Below are 18,853 nucleotides of genomic sequence, written 5' to 3' on the forward strand. Positions count from 1 at the left end.
TCTGATAGAGCCATCTCATCTAAGACAAAACATGAAACACTGTAAGACTGGCTCTGAGACAGCCATTCAACATCTCTTCGATGTTCACCCTTCAACACCCTTAGGAAGTTTGCAGATGACACCAAGCTGAGCAATACATTGGATGGAAGGGAAGCATGCAGAGAGACCTGGACAGGCTGGAGAAGTGGGCTCATGTGAACCAAACGAGGTTAATAGGGTAAGGCTGCTTTTTCAGAATTAAGGCTAACAAAGTGTCTCCTCTCCCAGAGGCACCCTACAGAGTGCCATAACAAAACAGAAGTATGGATTGCCCTACTTGTTGAGGTTCAATAAGGCAAAGTGCAAGGTGTTGCACTTGGGCCAGGGCAATCTCAGGTGTTTATACAGACTGAGTAAAGAACCCCTTCAGAGAAGCCCTCTGGAAAGGGAACTGGGAGTCCTGGTGGATGAGAAGATGGACATGAGGCAGCAGTGTGCGCTTGCAGCCAGGAAAATGGCTGGCCATTAAAAGAGCAGTGGCCAGCAGGGAGAGGAAGGTGATTGTGCCCCTCTATTCAGCTCTTGTGAGGCCCCATCTGGAGTACTACATCCAGGCCTGGGGTCCCCACCACAGTAAAAATGTGGAGCTCTTGGAATGAGTCCAGAGGAGGGCCATTAAAATGATTAGAGGGCTGAAGTACCTCTCCTAGGAAGAAATGTTGAGAGAATTGGGCTGGTTTAGCTTGAAGAAGAGAAGGCTTCTGGGAGACCTCATTGTGGCCTTCCAGTATTTGAAGGGAGGATATAAACAGGAGGAGGAATGGCTGTTCACAAGGGTAGACAGTGATAGGACAAGGGGAATGGTTTTAAGCTGAGACAGGGGAGATATGGATTAGATGTGGAGGAAGTTTTTCAACCAGAGGGTGGTGACAGACTGGAACAGGTTTCCCAGAGAAGTTGTGGATGCCATATGTGTGGAGGCATTCAATGCCAGGCTGGATATGGCTCAGGGCAGCCTGGTGTAGTGGTTGGCAACCCTGCCTGTGGCAGGGGGGTTGAAATTAGATGATCTTTTTGGTCCTCTTCAATGCAGGTCATTCTATGATTCTATGAATAAGGCATAATGGTTTTTGTGAGAACTTTTGCATCAGCAAGGCCTACAGGGTAAAGGACAAGAAGCTGATTTTAGTGAAAATGTGTATTCAGTGCTTTTGCCCTAGTAAAATAAATTCCTATTTGCTCGAAACCTGACAAAGAAAAAAAAAGAAAAAAGAAAAAACAAGAAAAAAAAAAAGAAAGAAAACAAAAAACCAAACCCTTGATATCCTCAGGGCGTTTAATAAACAGACAGTGCTTTTGTGCTAAAGCTCATTCTGGATAAATCTTAAATCAGCTTATATTGTAGAGCTGACAACTTACTAAATGTTTCTAGGCAACACGAATAGCAAAAAAGGAAACAATTTAGATATGCTAATGAAGAAAAAACTGACACAAAATAAAACCTATTCTGGGATGGAGCTCCTCTCTTCTAAGCAACATTAACTTTCATTTTGGGGGTAACCAGAAGTACAGTGTCTCACACAACAAGGGGCAGCGCTTGTCAGAGAGTTTCTTAGTTGTGTTATTTTCACAGTGGGCTTTCCTGTTTCTTTTCAACACTTGAGCAGACAGTTGCTTCCAATTTCAGTCAATCCCTGATCACCACCACCAAGTCTTTAGAGACTTCCTAAAACCACTGAGACAGAATCTGAAGGCATGCTTCTGCCACCTACATGGGGCTTAGGTGTTTCCCCATTACTGCTCCTGTATGGTCTATGTACTGGGGGTAGAATTCAGCTTTTGAACCTTAAAAGTGTATTTCTTACTGCTCCAGTAAAATAGAGGCACTGAAATTGTAGTTCATGCCAGTCAGAAGAAGTTGCTGACTGTAGCAAACTCCTCTTACGCCACCAACTACAAGAGCGCTTTCCAGTCTGTTGGTTTTTTTCTGGTTGTTAAGCAAGCTCTGCTATCAGTTCCAATCCATCACCAGAAAGACCTCTTCCCCTCCACACATCAGTAGTACATTCTCCATTTGGACTTAAAAGCTCCCTTGGATATATGCAGAACACAGAAGCCAGTGGTCCAGATGCCCCCAGTTACAGGTTTGAGGGCTTTTGAGATGCCAGGGTTTTGGGTGTGGAATGTCTTATCATTCAGCTACTTGGAAAACACTCTTACCACAAAATAAGTTAAAGAAAGATGCAAATAAGAGCACCTTTCTACCTACACCAAGTTTAAAGCACAAAGGTTTCTTTCTTTCATGGTAAAGTTGAACAAGGAGATTTTCAGAAGAAAAGGTTGCCTCTTTCAGTGACACACATCTGAGCTGATTATCACCACAGAATGTCTTATCCTGCTGGGGAATTATAACCTCTATAAACCACCTCATATTTAAAATCCTGCTGGGGGTCCACAAAACATATTTTGTTTCCTCCTAACCCAGTATGTCAAGAAAACATTTCCACTTTGCTAAAATGAACTCTGTTTCATTCCTGTAGAGATGAAAAATATCTCTCTGCTAGATGAGGTACCAGGCTCTGTGCCTGACTGACTAATTAACAAGAACTTTTATCAACAAGAGGCAAATATTTTCCCATGCCCCTATTGATAAATTACTGCATGTTTCAGTTGAAAGCATGTCTCTGCTGAACTACAGAGTCCATAATACATGTAAATTTGTTTTAAATTTCTTTTGTATTGCTTATTACTAGCAACCATGCTAACAATGTCACTGCTTTGGGCTCACAATTGATGATGAATAATCCTGATCTCCCTTCTTCAATCCTGTAAACCAATAGACATGCTGTCCTGTGGTACAGGAAAGCATTTTTTCAGGAGGCTGGATTTAAATTTTGCTTCCCAAACCACTACACTCTTACTCAGCTTAATGCATGTTGACAATGAGTTAAGCTAAATATGAGAAAGTCATGCTAACTATGGAATAAAAATAGCCACGTATGGTGTCACTCAGGAATAGCTGTTCTTGAATGACGCCATATAAGTAGGCCTGCAAGATATTTTTAAGGCTTTCTTTACAGTCACGACTGGCAAGATCTCCACTGCAAGGCAGCTAGAAACCCAGAACAGTTTTCCACATTTCTAAGTGCATAGGAAGCCATACAGTGTTAGTGGCAGCACAGGAAGTACCGAGTCAGTACACAGTAGAAACAAGATGTTGATGTGAGCTTGGTGACTCAGGCACCATGGCAGGATTTCCTTCCCTATAAAAATTCTTTAATTGGTGTGGATGATGAGGTGCCTGTTCCCTCCCAGTTTGACTCAGTGCAACCCTCTGTGGAAAGATATAACTGTTTTGAGAAACAGATGATGGAAAATCCTTGTGACAGAGTAAAAAAGACCAAATCCATTGCTGACATCCCTAGGTAATTTTGGTGGCACTGTGGCCAAGATAACAGCAGCCTATGCATCATGTGCTCCACTGCAAACTAAAAGCATTGGAGTAATTTCACTGGCTTGATTCACAGAACACAGAAGCATGCAGGACATCTGTTTGAGGGTTAATGTTCCTTTTCTAGGAAAACGCTGATAACTTTTTTCTCAGGAAGACATTGGTTCTTGAGCCTTCTTCCTCTTCCCTGGCCCTTCCAAAAATCAGTTTGTCCAAGTAAAGCATGGAATTAGATTGCTACACTCAGGAATCATTGAGCTCATGTTTTGTCCAAGAGCCAGAAGTGTTTTGAGGGGAGGCAAGATGCTGCCATTCTCTCAGGTTCTAAAGAGACAAGAATTCGCACACTTCATTAGGCCACTCAACATAGATTGAAAATAATCTCCCTGAGGTGATCAGAGGTGCTTATGTTAAAGACACTTTGAACCTTATTGCACTAAAATATGGAAATTCTGTTGTCAAATGAGTTCTTGCACTGAAACTTGATGATTAAAAATGCAGGGAGAGTGTTTTACAAGACATATTTCACAGAATCACAGAATCACAGAATGACCTGGGTTGGAAGGGACCTCAAGGATCATGTAGTACCAACCCCCCTGCCTAGCAGGGCCACCAAACATGCATATTTATATATTTACATATTGATTCTAAGCTCAGGAGAAGGTTTAGATTGGGTGTCATGGGGAATTTCTTCACAGAGAGAGTGGTGCAGTGCTGGAACAGGCTGCCCAGAAAGGCTGTGGATGCTCCATCCCTGGAGGTGTACAAGGCTAGGTTGGATGGAACCTTTATAATTTGGGTTGGATATCGTCCTCCTCAACCTCCATTAGGAATTAATGATGCCTTAAATAGTATTATCTCTTGGAAGTTTCATTCTACTGCTGCTTCTTGACCACTATGACAACACTGCAGCTCTGCCCAGCCCATGATATCAGGGGAAGTGATCTGCAACAGAAACAGAAAGGAAGCAATTCCACAGGGACATCTTACTGATCCACACAACGCTTGATTCCATTAACCACATATATGGGATTCCCAGACTTTAACATTCCCACGGAGTACTCCATCATCCATAAAGCTTGGAGAGGACAGCAAATGTCAGCCAAGCCTCCTGAAAACTCTGCCTTTGTTTCCCTTCCTGTGGGATGTGGATTCAGGAGTAAACCTTTAATTGATCCTAGATTAATTCTGCTAGCAAAATACTGGGCTTATCAGACTAAATTCATTCTGTTAACAAAATATTAGGTTTTTCAGACTGAATGGGAGAGAAAACTTTGCAGAATTAATGGAAGCACTCAACCTCTTCTAATTATAAACTACATTAAACTTGTATGAGAGAAATGATACAGAAAATGCTTTGCTTTGAGTGTATTCTCAAAGCAGCTAATTTGGTTTGGTCAGTTGAATGGATCAGGCAAACAAAAACTTAACCTAGAAAAGTAGGTTTTTGCAAGGGTGAAATCTCACATTGATCTCCAAGAATAAAAATAAAGATAAAAGCTTATTACTGGTTTTAAGAGTTAATAAAGAACATGCTACTGTTTCATTAAAAAAAGAAAAAAATTAAAAATCTAATTCTAAAGGAAAAGGGTTGTGCTAAGGCACTACTTCCAAGCATGCATATTTGTCCTTTGCTCAGTTTATTTATCTGCCTTTGGTACGTGAGCTGATGCTGATTTTTATGTATATTACTTCATTTATTTATGCAGTCCGAACTCAGATCCATGTCCCTGCTGTGCTGTACAAACATGTACAGGATAAAACATAAACTCTGTTTCAGAAAACAAAGAACTCGAGGGCTAAAAAGGCACGGCAAGAAAACTGGAAGAAGACTTTGAACACTCGTTTCACATGTGGAGGATAGAGGCACAAGTCTGATCTTTGCTGGTATGTTACAGGGATATTTCATTGCTGACATACATAGGGACAGGGTTGCATTTCACACAATGTATGTATGGAAGTATGGAAGTCAAGGTCAAAAGAAAAAATTCTGCAAAGTTAGGAGTCTCTAAAACAGAGGCACGGAAAGATAGAACTGGCTTTTTTCATTTGCTCACCAAAGGTCATGTCAAAATACAAGAAGTAGATGACTCAATGACATGAGATTTATATATGAAATTCCGTGCCTCATGTACTAGACCTTCTCCCTAGGCACATAGTATCAAGAGCAAAACAGGCGTTATCATGTCACCTAGATTAGAGCCTCAGAACACAGATTTAGCCTGAACAAAGACAGCAAAAGTTCATCCCAATTTCATATGCCCATACAAATAAATGCTTGTAAATTGAATGGGAAAAGACTGTAAAGGGTCAATACATCAAATATGAGCTTTTATGAAATTCAGACAGTACAAAAGCATTAACAGTAGGCACTTCTGCTTCAACCACAGGGGAAAAAAAAAAAAAGTAATTTTCTTCTATAGCCAAGTTTTATAGTTTTAACCAAGCCAGTAAATCTATTTTTATATACATAAAAGAATTATATATATATATAAAAAAAAGTAATTTAGGGACTATTTGTACAGTTGCAACATTTCTGTGACTGCAGTCCAGTACTGTAGCACTTGCCAATGCCAGGAACTGGGATTTAGAAAGGAACAAAACATACTTTATAAAGAAATCAGTGGTAAAAACAGATGGACTTCTTCTGAAAAGGATTTTGGTATGTGCCCTATTAAAATCCTACGCCCCACCATTTACAGCTGCAGTGAGTCAGAGATGGGAACTGGGCAAGGCAGACCTCACAGAGTGAAAAATGACTCATCAGAATCTGCTTAGACTGAATTCCTTAGTCCTTGTAGTAAGAAACACTAGTTCGGGAGATATAGAGGTGATCAAATGAAGAAACATTTGCCCCAACGTGATGACTTTTTCCTAGCCCTTCATCATCTGCCTTAGTTGATAACTCTTTCTTTGTGGCTGAAATTCCAAGATGAGGATTTCTGACCTCGCCAAAAGAGCAGGTACTATCAAAATACAAGGAAAGAAAATACAGATAAGAGGAAAAATTCATTGGGAAAAAAAAAAAAAAAAAAAAAGCAGTTACTCAATGGTCTTAGTGAAGGCCTAACAGAGAGAGAAGAGTTTCATATATGGCCACTATTTGTGAATAGCAATGTTTCCTTCTGTATGACTCAAAAAGGCTTTACTGTGCTTCAGTCACAGAGGTCCAAGGCTGGTCCTACACTTCTAGCCCCAGCTCAACAGCAATTACATGAAAAAGCTAATTCATCTTGAGAGTATAAAGTATCTTTTCAGAGATGCACTCATGGACAGGAGTCTTTCAAAGTGGTTATCAAAGCGCTCATTCCAAATGAAGGAGTCCACATGTGGCCTTGACAGAACCACAGAACAGGACTGGCAATGGGTCAGTAAGTAAAGGTCCTTCATCATACCCTATTCTGTGAAATAATGTAGACTAATCTCTGTAAAGAATACTCCAAACAAAGAGCTCCTTTTCAGGTCACCATTGCTGGGTGGGGAGACTGCTGGAGGGCCTTGTGCCCAGGTGGGGCTTTAGCTAGAAGCTGCCCTGAGCAGACTCAAGCTGGCTCCAACATGCCACTGCTGAGTCATTTACAATAGCAGAAACAAAAGTTTTACTCCTTCCTACGATAATCACGTGCAGTAAGCATAACAATCCCCACCCCAGGTGGATTTAACCAGTCATCAGGAACACAAGGTGTGTACCTTTCACTACTTATGCAAATTGTTTTTCACATTTTGCATGAGGTTTCCATCCTATTCTATGTGCGTAAAGAAGTAGAAATTTGATAGTACTGGGTAAATGAGTATCTCATAATAGTGAAGCTTTCCTTAATAATAACAATAATAATAAAAATTAAGTACTTTAAACTTGGTGCAATCTCATTCATGTTAAATACTATCTTTTCCTTGTACTCCTAACAGTTCTTTCCAGGTACTTTACCAATTTTTTTGCAACTTCCTATTAGGAGTGTTCTGACAGTAACTGACAGGCCATTAATTTTAAAGTATATGAATCCATATTACTTTCATTTGCGTAGATGATTTGTTATTAAGTATTTTAATTATGTCCAACATTTTTATTTTACTTCACAGAAAAAAAAAAACTGAATGAGAAAGATGGATGTGGTGGTAATAGTTATAGATGATGCATCAGTTCTATTAGTGCAGGAAAAAGCTGCTCTTCTATCAGCTGTCTTTATAACAAGATGATGCTATTATTACAATTAAAAGAATGAATTTAGAAACACTGGATGCTGAACATTTTGGCATAATATTTTTTTCCTAAGCTATTATACATCACATAAATTGATTTTATTTGGCAGTTGTTCAAACTCAGTTAAATGTTTCAAGACTGATTACGTTCTCATTTGCACTGATTTGCTCTATTTATAGCAATGAATCCACTTGTATTTACACCAATAAGAGAAATATGATTTAGTTTTTCCCTTGGTATAAGTTGCTAGATTTGATTTTGAAAGACACTGTGGGTTGTTTTGTTGTTTTTATGGACTCATTGCTATCAACAATTTTTATAAATGATATTATTGCAAAAGAAAATGGTAACTGAAAAATTACTGAGTTACTTAAAGCTTCTTGTAGGATACCCACTATACTTACATCTATAGATTTTATTTTGATTGTAACATTTATCTTTAAGTAATAGAAGATGTGAACGAGAGAGAAAGTCATTGCCAGTAACCATTTGCAACTAATATTAGAAGTCCTGGAATGTAGTTGCATGCACTCTATTAGCCTTTTTTTTCCACTCATCACTACAGAAAAAGACAGTCTCGTTAAACAAATCTTCAGTTGTGAGAATGGTATAGCATGACACCTCTCCTATGAGGACAGGCTGAGAGAGCTGGGGCCGCTCAGCCTGGAGAAGAGAAGGCTGTGAGGTGATCTGAGAGTGGCCTGTCAGTATCCAAAGGGGAGCAACAGGAAGGAAGGGGACAGACTCTTTAGTGGGGTCTGTGATGATAGAACCAGGGGAAATGGCTTCAAGCTCGAAGAGGGTAGATTTAGGTTAGATATGAGGGAAAAATCTCTTATAGTGAGGGTAAGAGATCTCCATCCCTGGAGACTTTCAAGGCAAGGCTGGATAACGCCCTGGGCAACCTGATGTAGCTGTGGTGTCTCTGTTCATTGCAGGGGAGCTGGACTAGATGGCCTTCAGATGTCCCTTCCAACTCTAAGGATTCTATGATCCTATCAAAAGTTGCTCTTAATTTTCAGTTCTACTCTTCCAGAAGCTGCATTTGTTTGAACAGACAGAAACTGGAACTAGTCACTGAAAGATGAATTCTGGATTGAAAAATAAAATCTTTCTGTGCACCTTCCAAGGTCAAATTTTAACTTCAGTTAAAATAAGATACGGAGTAACTAAAGCTGAAGTAAAAATACAAAATTAAGTAAAGGACATATCAACAGGAACCTTCATATCAGTAAGCAGGTCTGCATTCAAATGATATTTAACTGGACTGGGGATTAGCAAACAAAAGAATTATTGAGATGATCCCACACAAATGAATGATAACAAAGCCAAAACCTTGGCTTTAATGAGGTAAATGAATGGGGGAATAGTTTATCTCTGATGGCTATATCAGTTCAGAGTCAAGGAGTGGAGGTGAGGACTCTTAGAGAACAAAGTATATGAAATTGGGAATTATTTTTTTATATAATAGATTCACACTGAGGAAAGGAGGAAAAGGATAACTGTGCTTAATTCCCTTCATGAAAAGAGAGATGCGTAATGTATATGTTACCCTTTTAATCATAAGATTATTTAAATCAGTCAAGGATTTTTTAGCATTTAAGTGCTAAAAGTGCTAATTCATAGAATGTGAGTGTTTCCACTTGTGAGCTAAGCATCTTAACTAGCCTCGTAAAAAGACTATGAGTGGATCATTATGATGAGACGCAAAATGTGACACCAGTCTTAATCATTATTACATTTATGCCAGTAATGCACAGTATGAAGCTTGGTGGAGAACATGGCTCTTAGAACAGCCAAAGGCTTAAAGACCAAGTTACAGTCATCTTTTCCATGTACACAGAACAAGAGAGCTCCAACCAGGGAAAGCTTTTATGCACCATTTGAGATTCTCCTGAAATAGCACTGGAAAAGCTCCAGGGAAGTCTGTAGAAATTACACAAGGGATTCATCAGTTTGACAAGCCTCATCTCTGCGAGGTTTAACATGGCAAACACAAAGACATCATCAACAAAAGTTAAAATCTATTTTCAAACAGAACTGTAGTATGGAAAATATTCCCAGTCTCAAAAAAGGAAAAAAAAATCACATTTTGGATACTTGTAGTTGCTTTCTGATGTAAAGGCATTCACAATTATTTATATAACAATTATTTAAATTTATATAAATTCATTTAAATTTATTTATTATTTAAATTTATTAAAATATTTATGTAATATTCATTCAATTATCTGTCAGTTATTATAGTATTCCAGTGAGAAACAAGCAGGGGGAAATAAAATAAAAATAATAATAAAAAAAAAGTAACTCTCTTAATCTTTTTCCCTATGGTGCAGTTATATGGCTCTTATTACCCACATGGTAACTCATTTCTGTTGTTGTTAAGTTTGGTGCGTCATTAAGCAAGTTGTTAATGGAAATGGTTTCTTACAGTTTTCTATTTTGGAAGAGAAAGAGAGTTATCTTGAAGATATGGAAATTTATCAAAATCTCACTAGTGATAACTAACGTGTTGCTTATGTGTGTCCAGATTCTGCAAATTCTCAATAAAAAGTCCAGTTAGAATGTTACAGGTTATGCTCACTTCACCTGTGAAAGACTTGCAAATATCACCCAGCCTCTTGAATCACAAGCACTTTAAAATTCCACCTCCTAATAAAGACTAATATTTTGTAGTGATATTTCTTTCTGTTTTCAATGATTAATCAAAATCTAAGGAAAATAAAGAAACTATTGAGACAAAAAGGAAATCTGCCAGATTACTACTACTCCTCTTAAAGCACTTTATAACTCCAGTTTCTTTTCCTGGGGGTGTGCATGAGTTCCATGGGCAAAGGGCTACCACAATTCACCTTTACAGATCAGAATGACTTGCAAATGCCCAAGAGCTCCTTCAGATAATCCTTATGTGACTTCAGCAAAATGGCAGTAACAAAAATAAAAGTCAAAAAGAAACACGAGAAAAGAAAATAAAATGAAGGAAAGTGCTTGTTTTTATCATACTGAATAAAGGCAACAGGACTACTTCCTCTACCTGGGAACTTTGATGTGTTCTCTCATTGTACTCTGGAGGAAAAAATGAATTGAGTGAATATTTTTTGTAAAGCAGAAAATGTTTCTCAGTAACATTTAGTAGTGGGGGGTTCCTAAGTAGGACAAACTGACAGCGCTGCCCTAACACAACTGAGAAATAATAATGGTATGAGTAACTGCCAACAGATAAATAAAAATAAAGTCTTTTAACTACCCACTGGAAAAAGTCACTGGAAGATGGAAACAAACTCCTCCCTTGTTGAAGAATCACAGAAAACCTACTGTACAAAAACATAATCAATTAGATCAATTAGATTGTCCTTTACTGAGCACCCTGGGCTGTATGCAAGCACTAGTCTAACATTGTTGTCTCTATTGCTAGACCTTCATTTATGAAAACCCACTAACTTAAAGTAATAAAACTCTCATTAATTTAAAAAAGTTCAGAATAAAGTTCCACTTCCTATGTAAACACAGGTTGAAAGGCATTTGTAGACATGGCTGCATTATGCATCACAGTACCTCCATTTAATACAGTTGCTCGAATTTTATTAATCTTTTCCTGATTCTTCCAAAGGAAAAGTGACACATAAAGGGTGGTAATACCTTTACCCTCCTGCTAAAAAAAAACATCAGCAGATGCATATCAAAGTAGGAACAATATGAGGAAAAATATCACCAGTTTGTGAAGGTGTGCCAGTAACACATAAGCTGTGTTACAAAACAAATTCAACAGAACCTGAATGTGAGGAAACTAGCACAAAAAAAGCCAAAAGCCTGACCTGATATTAGGATCACAACCATGTGAATAAAATGTTCCATGTACCAAGCAGTAAGAGCCCAGTCCAACTTTCTCTATAGTCAAAAGGAAAATTCTAGTAACTAAATGTTATAAAACCCAGAAACATGGCAAAACCGTGGAAATGCCACTTGTAAGACACAGCTCCCTTTCTGACTTTGATTCTTACTCAATGAGAATAAAACTCTATATGAAATTAAAAATCCCGTATTAAACTGGAGCACTGAGCATTAAAACCTATTCATATATACCAACCAGCTGAGGCTGCTTTCATCAGATTTTGTCAGCTACCATGGTAGATGGAACTGAGATGTAAATACACACTTGAAGATCTTCATCTCAGCACAGTACTTCAATAAAACTGCTTGGGTTGTCAAAGTAAAATTTACTCTAAGCAAGTTATCTTCACTGCTTTTTTTATCTTCTACTTTCCTTTTCTGCAAAGCAGGCAGTTCTTCAGGACTCCAGGCTGTTACCTCTCATATTCTCATCATTTATTGAAAATCTGCCTGAAGGCTGCATTCAGAAGAATGGCAGCAGTGCTAGTAAATAACCGGCCTCTCTTACTCTGCTATTACAACTGCAGCATTTGCACAATCTAAACAGTTTATAGAACGAATCAAGAATCCCAGCTCTTCCAAATGTGTGACTGAAAGCAGATAGTACAAATGGCTCATGACCCAAAGGAGGATGTGTCTAAAGTGTGGCTGTACTGCTGCCCATTGACAGGCACAATAAAAACTGGTTGCCTTATATTTCTGGTTAATAAATAAATAAATAAATAAATCCAGTAATATTCATCACTTAATCTGACTTCTGAATGTAAAACATTTGGGGGATTTCTTTTTTCCTTTTTTTTTCCCCTTCCAGGTTATTCTATTTCTGAATCCAATAATACAAAATATATTATTCTTGTTTGCTCTGGAGGGAAGTCCTAAATGGCTCTGAAGTCCATCAGGAGTGCAGATATTACAGTCCACAGACACTGAAAAAATTCAGTTAGCTGGGACTATAGTGAATTATTCACATCCTTCTTTCTATTTCACAACTCAGCAAACCAGAGGGAGAAATAAAACTCCACCAGCACAAACAAAACACTCAAAACTCTTTCTTTTTTCCTCTTTCTTGCTCTGCTGATGAGCTATGAACATATCCATATAATTTCACAATTTCACCTTTTATTTTCTCTATGCCCCCTATATCCCCATTATCCTGTATTCTCCTCTAAACCAATTCACAATTTGACATTTCCAGGCAACCTGGCTGATAGCAATGGATGTGCAGTGTTAGCTGGATGGTTGGACTTGATGATCTTCGAGGTCTTTTCCAACATAAACGATTATATGATTCTATCATTTTCTTTCATTTCTATTCATATTCCCTGCATTTCTCTAATCACCTAAATCAACCGTATCATTTCAGAGCTTCAAGACTTCAGCTGGCCCAAGCAGCCTCCCTAGTTAAAGGTTTTTTTCCCCCTCTTCTTCCCGGTATATGGATGTGATACTGTCTGAACATTTCTTTTAGTGATGTTTCTGTAAATGCTCCTTATTGTACCTTGGTTACTTCATTTCCCTCTCCTACCAGAATATTTATTTGCATTTTTAAACTACATTACCTGCTTATGTATATATTTTTTTTTCCAGAGGATTAATTTCTACCTAGTTGTATTAGTTCAAGAATCTTTCTCATATGCAGAGAGAAGACTATCTGACACCTTTTTTGAGCTTCCCTTTATAAATGCAAAATCAAGGAAACACACCTTCGTAAACACAAACTGGGACACTGCCAGAAGCTACCAATTTGGATTTGATCTTGTCATGAGCATGCAAGATTCTTGCATTCATTGAATTATTCATATGTATCCAAATGATATAAAAACATCCAGGTGCCCAGCATTGAATTGAGACAGAATGAGAAAAGAGAGACTCGGGAAACAGGAGTGGAAAAAGCAAATCTGAGGACAACAGATTCTCAAGCCTAAATAATGGATCCGAAAATACAGATGCGTTTTATGTATAAAATGACTGAATTACTAATGGGAATATGAAATGCTGCATTGAGTATAATTGCTAGGTTATAAAATGTCATGTAACACCAAGTTACTTAACTTTGTAACGATCAAAACTGAAGACCTTCATTTCTCAAATGGAGGGGGAAAAGAAAAGGAAAAAAAAACCACCACTACCAAAAAACCCGAACAACCGAAGAATGAAGAATCTTCCTGCTACCAGCTATTCATCTTATTTGGAGTGATAAAGTTGAAAAAATAGATGCTCAAATTCAGAATAACATCTTTCCAGAAAACTTAGATAAAACGAAAACGATCCCAAATGATTCCAATCATCAGATCTCAGATTTCATTTGTATTATTTTTAGTATCTGCCATTGTCAGCTTTACTATTTTTCTGTATTTCTACCCACGATTCATTGGTTGCAAATCTGAAGCACTTCATTTTAAACGTTTTTCTTCCAGAGATCAGTCATACACAGCTACAGAGACTGACCAAAATGTTACTTCCCTTCTGAAACATGGGGTTTTATTCTCCACTCTCTTATCTTTTTGGCATTCCCCTTAGTTGTACAGAGTTGGTCTTCATTCTCATCAGCTTCAATGAAGAATCAGTTCAAAAACTTCAATGCTTAGTGAAGAACATCACTTAGAAACAATGGATTGCAGACTATTTACATGTGATATAGCAATGGTTTATTGTCAGCAAAGGGAGCTTGCAACTCCTGCAACAGAAATGTGTTCGTGACTGAAAAACAGTACATATCAGATCACAGGAGTAACATAAGGAACAAAAACAGCCTGACTATTTAAAAAGTAGAAGCAAACTTCTAAGAATGGGTTAAATGCATATGCTGACTGCTCTTAACATGTGCATATTTGTCTTGTAAATCATTTTAAGCATGTTGGTTTTCTTTTTTCCCTTGCTTTGATATTGAGCCAGTGACTTCCTGTGTTGCTGTGATGTCCAGCAAAAAGCCTGCTGGGATATCACAGCTATTAAAGAGTTCTGCCAAATGAGTCAGCCCACACAGAGTGACATGTGTTACTGCCACCATATGAAGTGATCTGGACAGCTTTAAAAAGGTGTGCTTGTATCACATTGCTCATGTGGCTTCTTTGGCTGTAGATGTGGTAGTCAGGATGGGCACATAAATACTTAAGTGCAAGAAGAAATATAACTACGAAAACCAAGCCCAGAACATAAGTTTACTTTAGGTCCCCTTTATACTAGCACAGTACAGATTAACCTGCCTGGTATACTGCATACTATTTGTTGTTGTATTTTTTAGAATACAGAACTGTCCTCATGATTCTACTTAGCAGCTTAAGTAATAACACTTTTCTGAGACTAAACGAAAAGATTTTGCGTCATGACAACCTTACAAAAATGTAAGCCTTTTCTATTTACTTCAGCTTAATTTCTTGATGGCCAAAAACTCAATAATATAAAATGAGAGTGAATGAACTTCTAATCAGAGATCAAATGTTATGTCTAACAGGTGGTAATTTGAACTGAATATCAGCAGATGGAAGTCTACCATTAATTTATCTTACAGTTGCACTCATAAAGCAAATTTAGAAACAAGCGCTCTTTTAGCATGGTGGATGATTTTAAATTGACCCTTTCCTCACTTTTACTGAGTACCTGTGAGCTCCCACTCCAGGATTTTCTGTTTGCAAATCATGTTTTCACTAAGTTCATGTCTGCTTAAATTCTATTGTTATTTAAGGGGGTCTCACAGAGTGTGGACCTCTTGACTAGGTCTACTGATGTGCCTCATGCATGCAAGTATTTGACCAAAATTGCAGAATAAACTTTAGCTTCCTTATTCAGTCTGTGAAGTCCATACATTTGAAAGCTTCTATACATCTATACTTTCAGTATTTTACTTCTAAAACATTACGTGAAGAACAGATTTACCGGGGGCACATAAAAGAGCTGCAGCTCCAGCTTGACCCCATTTACTCTGCACAGTTTGATGTGTTCTCTGTGTCATATGACAGAAGATATGTTGTGCTGATCAATAGCGCCCTTATTCACATCCTAACTGCATCCAGCCCTTATGTATAGCAGTACTGTGTGAACAGATTGCTTTCACCACAGTTTTGAAACTAAGAAGAAGCTAGTTCAAATTGCAATTTTATTTTCAACCACTCTACAAGTGATGTCTACAGTCTAAGACACAACTGTCGCCAACATGGTGCTGATCACACCTGTGCTAAAGCGTCAGTGTAAATAAGCAGACAGTTCTGAATGGTTACCTTGTATAAACCACAGAGCTTTAAAGGGCAATTCATGACCACGGAGAAGTTTAGCATCCTAATATCAAGTCAGCAAACAATCTAGCCATTTCTTTTCAGTCCTCATCTTCTTTCTCAAGTGGAAACAGCATCAAAACATGCCAAATTTAACAAACTGCTCCAAAAACTACATCAAGGACACTTGTGCAACTTAAATTCTGGGTTTCTAGATAACCAGAATGGTACTATCCAAAAGACTCTATAAGCTTTCCAATCATCTATTTAACAAAAAAATAGCTGAATTATTTTTTTAACATTTTCAAATACAATCACATGATTATTTTAGCCTTTTGCATTGACACTGTGAAATACTCAAATTAAACAAAATTGATTACACATTCCTTTTACACAGGACAATACTTAAGCCTTGTAGTCTGCACTTTTGTTATGTGTACCCAGTGTAAAGCAGTATAATGCAGAGATACTCACACTGACAGAAAAGAATGTGATCATGATAATTACTGCAAAAATGGGGACAGTGAATAAGGGGGAATAACTTGGAGCTAAACTACCCTCCAGAACAAAATTTTCTGTAGCTTTCACACTTGAGTTCTTCTAAAGAGCATTAAAATATTTAATGTGTTTTATCATGCAGTAATTGCCTTAGATACACAAGAAAAACTGTTTATATAACATCACAGGATCCTATTAGAAAAGCTTTCTTTTCATCAACCAATTCCGTACTGCTTTACTTCATAGAAACTCAAGTTGTCCAGAGTAAGTGGCCACCTGACTACACAACATCCAGGGCCTCATTGAGAACTTTCTTTGTATGTGATCTACTCCAAACAAAGTGATTCATTTAAAATGATAGTACACATTTCACTTTGAAGCTAACTGCAATGAATTTTCACTTTCTATATGCTTTCTATTCTGACACATTAACCACAAGGAATTTCCAATTTCTTTAGCCACATGTTGCATTCTTCACAGGACTAGGACTCATGTAAAGTGTAATCCACTTTTCACTTGTGGAACAGTCCAGTGAACTCCAAAGCTACTGCCAAGACCGAACAGGAAACAGGAAATAAATAAATCAAATGGAAATAATAATAATACTGTAATAATACTTACACATCAGAACAAAAATTGCAGGCCCTAGAGAAATGAAGTTATACAAGAAATAATGTTGGCTCCTCAAGGTTCAGGAAGCATGTCATTCTCTTCTTGTGGTGTGAATGGCTGCAATTTCCCAGTGATGTCTGTATTAAGTTACTGCACTAAGGTAACCTGGTGTGAAAGGGGTGGTGAGCCTGAGGCCTCAGTAGGTCTGCATCAAAGGGAAAGGCCAGGCACAACGTCCTCCCACTGTCAGCCTGGTGAAAATAGGGTTGTTTCCTGGTACTGGGTGTAACCCTGCCTCAGACAGTACTACTATCTTTCAGTATGCTATAACCATGGCATTGGGCGTTCTTTTTTCCTACCATGGCACTTGTTCATGGTAGCTCACGGTATCAAGACAGATGACCAAGAAGTGAGATCACTTAAAACAGAGTTGGATGTGTTGTCAGTGTTGTGCAAGGGTGTAATGTGGTAATCACAGGCAAGCATCAAACTTGCCTGATTCCAGAACTGGAAACAGCAGAACTGCATCAGCACTGTGCTACACTTGAATTGATTAAGCTTATAGCTAGAAAGCTGATGTGTTTGGGAATGAACTGTGCTGATGCTACACATCTGTCAGCTGGGAATGGCACGGTAGAACACCAAGTTCTGCACTACTTTCTGGGGATGTTTAAGGCAGCAATTTATTGTGTTGTTGCGTTGGAAGCCATATAGAAAGGAAACCTCCAAGCGGGTCTGAGAGTAGTGCTTTAAATATGAACACAAGTCTAAAGCCAAAATTAAATTTTAGTGCTGTTTTTTAAGGCCAATGCTAAAACTAGCTCTTATTCCTTTTAATCTCTACTGGTTGCCAGGATGCAAAGAAAAGTGCAAGAAAAGATTTTTCTTCCAGAAGCAACTAAATATAATTGGATTGCTCACCCTTAACCATTCACTAAATCTTTAGATTGAGCTTTCGCTGATGAGATGATGGCTGCATAGGTTATGAGTGGGAAGTGTATCTGTGGGAAAGGCACCAAGCTGGTCTGAAACTCAGGCAGGTCAACATTCAAGGCACCATCAGTCTCAAAGAGGTAGTGATAGATGAGGCAGTCTTCCCAATCAGCCTGTTGAAGTTTGTGTAGGTGGGATCCTTGATATCCAGCTTGCAATTGCAGATGTAAAAGATGGCCTCGTTGTCCATCATGAAGGAGCAGTCACTGTTCCAGAGAGGTGTGGGTGGCGAGGATGTAGTTGTAGGGTGGGGTTGGGTACACAGAGAACTCCAGCTTGGATTTCTTGCTGTGCTCCAGAGAGAGCTGCTCCATAAGGCAAGAAGTGAACCTCAAGCCTATACATCCCTAAAAGCTGTGGAAGGTCAGGAAACTCTTGGAGACTGCACTTGTCAGCCATTTTAAGAACCGTGTCAACAACAGAATTGCCAACCTCCTCACTGATAGTAGTCCCAAGAATAGTTACTAGAAGCAACTTCTTTGCCACTGATGAGATGCTCCACATGGAAGAGTGTGTAGTAGTTCCCAGTCCTGATCTCATCAATGAAGATTTAACTTCCTGGGATAACACATTTAGCTGGACTGAGCCCGATGACTGTATTTAATATACATTGCTGCACTTCCTAGTAAAGTATATATTGGTAACTTATAATAATCAATTTGTTAGCTATAAATCTTAACTGCATTCGCTTAACTGCAAATGATCTTACTTGAGTTATAGTTCTGTATAGTCGCAGGTCACAGGAAATTAGCAGGATAGATGGTAGGGGTCAGATTGCATGCTTATGCAATCAGGATACTTCTCCTACACTCAGTTCAGAGCAGAAAGAAAGGCAGGTTTGGGGTTGCAGTAAAATACTACTGCCAACTTAAAAACAATAGTCTACTGCTAGAAACCACATCTAAGCAAACAGTGGTTCAAAATGCTGGATTACAAAAATACAAAGCTGTAAGGTTTACATTCCTGTCAAGAGTTGTTATTTTAAGGCTCTCTGTATTGATGCCAAAATAATATTAA

General features: G+C 38.3%; 1 pseudogene; it reads right to left on the bottom strand.

The window, feature by feature from the left end:
* Window positions 1-16,494: 16,494 nt before the first annotated feature.
* On the bottom strand, window positions 16,495-18,386 carry LOC107312980 (annotated as a pseudogene).
* Between the last annotated feature and the right edge of the window lie 467 nt (window positions 18,387-18,853).

This window comes from Coturnix japonica, chromosome 4 (genome assembly GCF_001577835.2).
Source record: "Coturnix japonica isolate 7356 chromosome 4, Coturnix japonica 2.1, whole genome shotgun sequence".
NCBI lineage: Eukaryota > Metazoa > Chordata > Aves > Galliformes > Phasianidae > Coturnix > Coturnix japonica.